Source organism: Nansenia antarctica, assembly GCF_963989245.1.
Source record: "Nansenia antarctica genome assembly, chromosome: 1".
Lineage (NCBI taxonomy): Eukaryota > Metazoa > Chordata > Actinopteri > Argentiniformes > Microstomatidae > Nansenia > Nansenia antarctica.
Genome location: NC_137674.1, coordinates 72548405 through 72553404, shown reverse-complemented (window position 1 = coordinate 72553404; position 5000 = coordinate 72548405). Strand labels below are relative to the sequence as shown.

Here is a 5000-nt window from a genome sequence, read left to right as displayed (position 1 = left end):
CTCTCACAGTCCAGGATGTGACCCATGGTGGATAGACGTGTTCAGTGTTTAAAGACAAGAGAGTTGGCTGAATGTTGTCAGTAGGGGTTATGTGATGTTAAAACGACGGGACCATACAAACGTTGATACAACCCGTGTTGACGAATTAAAAGTGACTCAATTAAAGTGACAACAAAAGCTCATCTAAGACAGAGTGGATTAGGGTTAGGAGAGAGAGAGAGAGAGAGAGAGAGAGAGAGAGAGAGAGAGAGAGAGAGAGAGAGAGAGAGAGAGAGAGAGAGAGAGAGGAACACAGACCGGTCACATTTAATATGCCCAGACATTAACACCGACTAGCATTTCACTGCAACACTTCGGGAAAGAGACGGCAGGCGAGACAATTAAAAAGTTCAGCATTTTGGTGGAGTCTGTGTGTGTGTGTGTGTGTGTGTGTGTGTGTGTGTGTGTGTGTGTTTTGTGCGTGCGTGCATGGTTGTGTGCGTGTTTCTGTCTGCGGTCTGCTTCTTACGACTTTACGATTTGCATGTTTATGAATTTGTCTGGAAGGGGCGTTCTCTCTCTCTCTCCACACTGTACCGCAAGGCACAATGCTGTTTTAGGAAAGTGGTTTCACTCCGCTGGTCGCTGCAAATTGACATCCCGGTCCAGGCGTAAGAACAACCTGAGATGATTTAAGGCTGAGTGTGCAGCGATGATATTTCTCAACGTCTCTTTAATGAATGAATCTATATCCGCGGTCCATGAAATCTGTCTCAATATTGTCTCATCGCCTACGGAGATGAATCAGATGGAGAGACTATACGTTTACGCAGCTACGGTGTTATGAATATGGATATGCACCGTATAACCTGTTACACATACGGCTTTAAAGGATGATACCCGAGCCGCCGTTTCTTTAGATTCAGCAAAAGCTCCTCTCCTAATAAAACCGCGGCGGTCAAAGAACAGCACATCCCTGGATAAGCAGCCTGAATAAACAAGACAAATCACCTGGAGGTGAGATGGAACACAACCTGACATTAATGATGCATAGACATTGATTTTTGAAGGATATAACTAAATGCTCTTACCCCATCAGACCCCAAAATATTAGCTTGTTTTCGATTTTTTTTTAAGTAGTTTTTTCTGAGTGGGGCAGTCCCACTCATATTTTTTATTTTACTGGACAGATATAGTGAAGACAGACAGGAAAGTAAGGAGAGAGGGCATGTCAGCAGGGCATGAGCCAGATTCGAGCCCATGCCGACGTGGGCATATGTGACACTGTTTCATTAAAAGGTCCTCATGTCGGCAATTGTGAAACCTCGCAATTGTGGAATTTTTTTTTGTTGTTGTCTTGTTGTGAAAAACAATGTTTTCTGGTTTTTGGCATAGGAAGACAAATAAAGCGATGAAGAACCCACTCGATATCATATCCAACAGTTTTACATTCACTAAATAGCCTACCTACAGTTAGTTAGCAAAGTCGGGTGGGGGGTATTAGTGTGGCAGTGTGTGTAGCCACACCCACCCCAATTGTATGTAAGTAGCCATGTGCGTGTGGACCTGTTTGTTGACAAGTTTACAAGATGGATGCTGAAGCTCTCGCTAATGCTATCAACAGAATTTCAAAAGCAGGCAGAAATATCGACAGTGGGCAATTAATTAACTCCTTCGTATTGGACTATACATAATGGGAACTCCGAACGGGAACTCCGAACTCCAAATCTGACGATGACGAAGAAGACAACGAAATTTCAGACATTGATCTCCACATCAGTTCACTATTCATGGAGCAGTCGTCTGCAGACAGACCTTCTGCTGTGTTCTTGGGTAAGTTTTAGTGAGTTACATGTGTTGTTTACTAGGATTTTGTATTGTTTACTTAGGATAGCCAAACAGTTATTTGTTGTTTTGTGAGTAAGGTTGCTAGCGCCTTTGTTAGCATCAGTTATCAAACCACTGGAACTGTGCTCACCACAATTATGCCACCCCTCTACAAAACTAATAGGAGATGGTGGGAGGAAGAAATAGGTTGTCAAAGATAAAACATAGTGAATAAATACATTTGTTGCAGACCTACTAAACATGCAACATACTGTAATATGTTTCATGCACCATTTTAGTGTGTTTGTGTGTACCAGCTAGCCAAACAAGTGTTAGCTTGTTAGCTACCTAGCTAGCTTTGTTAGAGATATAATAATAGATTATACAGAGCTGCCAAGTCTCACGCAATCGCCGTGAGACTCACGCATTTCAACCAGTTCTCACGCTCTCACGCCGCACCTCTATTTCTCACGGCGAGAAATAGCAATTGTTTTACGGGACTTTTATTTTTGAAATTCCTTGAAAGAAAGCTACCGGACATGAGTTTCGTGGCATCTTTCTGCACGCGCGTTAACTTCGAAGCGAAGCGGCAATCGAAGCGGCAGGCGAGCGCTGATGGAAGAACCTGTGTTCATGCGAGCTGCAAGAACGTAGCAAGCAGTGTTGCCAGATTGGGCTACTTTTGGTCACACTGGACTAGGTACATTAATAATAATAATAATAATTAATAATAATTACAATTTACAATACAAATACAACAATTGGGGGTCCCTCCAAAAAATAATGGCCGCGCTGTGCGCGCACAAGATCACCCACCAAGCCCTCATTCTGACCCAGGAAAAACCCTGGTATGTACTGTATAACATAACAGCCATCTATGAGCAAAGCACTGTATATAAGATGATGACCAAGGGTCTTTCTGCTGCTGACCAAGGGGCTGAGTCCTGTTGATGTGGCCCAATTTTCTTTTAGAGTCTGTAGGCTACTGTATTTGTTTATTAACATTTCATAAATATGATATATTGTCTGAATTTTTTACTTGTTTTATAAACTGTTGATTATTTTTCATTTCTTGTGCTGGTTTATTATGAACAACATGTAAAATTGCAGGAAACTAGCACAAATAATTGGGTGGGAGAGAGGGGCCGCCGCTGCCAAAACGTGCACAGTTTTGGGTCGCTCCACGCCAAAATGTCTCACTCCAAACTTTTGGTGAAACTTGGCAGCCCTGGATTATAGAAAAAGTAAATGCTTTTGGAATGAACGGTAATGTTGTGTGGAATCAAAAATAATGATTAATTCATTGATATGTAGATTTGCTGTAGAATAATACTGTGGATTGAAATGATTTCACTAGCCTACTTCTTACAGTACAAGTACAGTACACTGAGAGTCTATGGAAAACCTACACTAGAGAAGTGTCCACACCTCTGACCTGAAATGTGTGTTACAGAATGACGAGGTGAGAGGTTATGAGAGATGACACCTAGATGTGAGTCACCAGCACTTCAGGTATTTGTCATTGTAAGCAATTCTATTTTATGAAGATAGTAGTATTTCGTAAAAGTGGTGTGTTGGTAACAGTGGGCAATCATTTTAAATGTCTTCTTTTTTTATTACAGCTTTGATGCCCAGATGGGATGGGAAGGAACTACACCAAGTCCCACTAGATGCTTTATGGACTATAATGATAAATGATACACACGGACACAACATTATTATTTTTTATCATTCTATTATTGTATTTGATCAATTGTATCTTGCCTAATTTTTTTCCATTGCCATGCATTTTCTCTTGTACTTGTAATGGGATGTAATAAACTGTTGGCACACATTGCAATAAAAAATCATGAATCTTGATGAATCTATTATTATTATTATTATTTAACAATTTAAATGTATGTCAGCCCTGCAATTTTGTTTCCTGAGGGTTAGCTGGTAGTGTAATGACAGGTAGTGTAATGGGGGAGTGGTTGTCTTAAGGGAGTGATTAGGGTGGAGTTAACCAGCTATTGTTCCCACCCATTACCTCTGTGAAAAAACTCTGTGAAGACTTTGAGCATGGTTTTCTCTAAATGGTCATTTGGAGGGTATCAACATTCAAATATCCATGACAAAAAAGATTTTGCCCTACTTGCGGACTTTTTAACCATGCCCTGTCACATACAGTATGTGTGCACTGTAGACCGCGGTGCTAGACCACTGGACCACGCCAGGCCATAGCTTGTCTTAGATTTAATGCAATTCTAAACAAACCCTGTATAGATTCAGAATTTTTTTAGGTTAAAACTGTAATGTTGATGCGTGGATTGTTGGTCCTTACATTCATAACTCTTGTTGATGAAATCAGCCCCAACCCTCAGCTGTTTAGCGGAAAACAGCGTGCAGATCCCGCATTGTTGTTGTCTGAATCCCATATTAAACCGTAAACATCCCCCTTAATAGAATACAATTTAACATGATTTAACATGACCGCACATTTTTCCCAGAGAGCCCCACGGTGACTCTGTGAAATACGAAACGGTCGATTTCACCTGGCCAACCTTACAGTCGTCACGGAAACGATCCTCTATAACTCAATAACATTGAGGTTAGAGGACGGGGGGGGGGGGGGGACGGGGGGGGTACGGGTCTCTGTCACCCAGGAGGACGAGGAGGAAGTCAAGGACACACGGCTCAGGAGGACACACGGAACATCCTTGAACATCTGGAACAACACTGTGAAAGGCGACGGCACTCCCAAACACCAACCGCTTCAACGCTCCTACTATAAACACTTCAACATTTTAGGGCACTTAGCAGACGCCTTTGTCGAAAGTGACTTACGTACAACGATAAACCCCCCCCCCCGCCCCCAGGCTCTTATTAAAGTCAGCAGCCTGTGATTTAAAATGCCCCCCCCTACATACAGTACCAGTCAAAAGTTTGGACACACTTCCCCATTCAATTGGATGTGTGTCCAAACTTTTGACTGGTACTGTATACCCCTAACATTCCCTTTAACGATACTGTACAGTAGAGTACAGTCTGTCAACAGTCCCGTATGATGACAGACAACACAGAACAAGACATGAGGGGATTCTGCACTGGAGCGCTAGAAGATGCAGAGGCCTGGTATCGAGTAGCAGTCTCCTCCTCAGACTCTAGAGAGGCAGAGTGTCTCGCAAAAGCCCAGATAAGATAAAAGGAAATAC

General features: G+C 42.3%; 1 protein-coding gene across 1 annotated transcript in view; it reads right to left on the bottom strand.

The window, feature by feature from the left end:
* Positions 1-5000, bottom strand: part of kiaa1549lb (KIAA1549-like b) — a gene marked incomplete at both ends in the record, with an annotated part of 96630 nt that overhangs the window by 19482 nt on the left and 72148 nt on the right. The gene's annotated exons all lie outside the window — the stretch shown is intronic.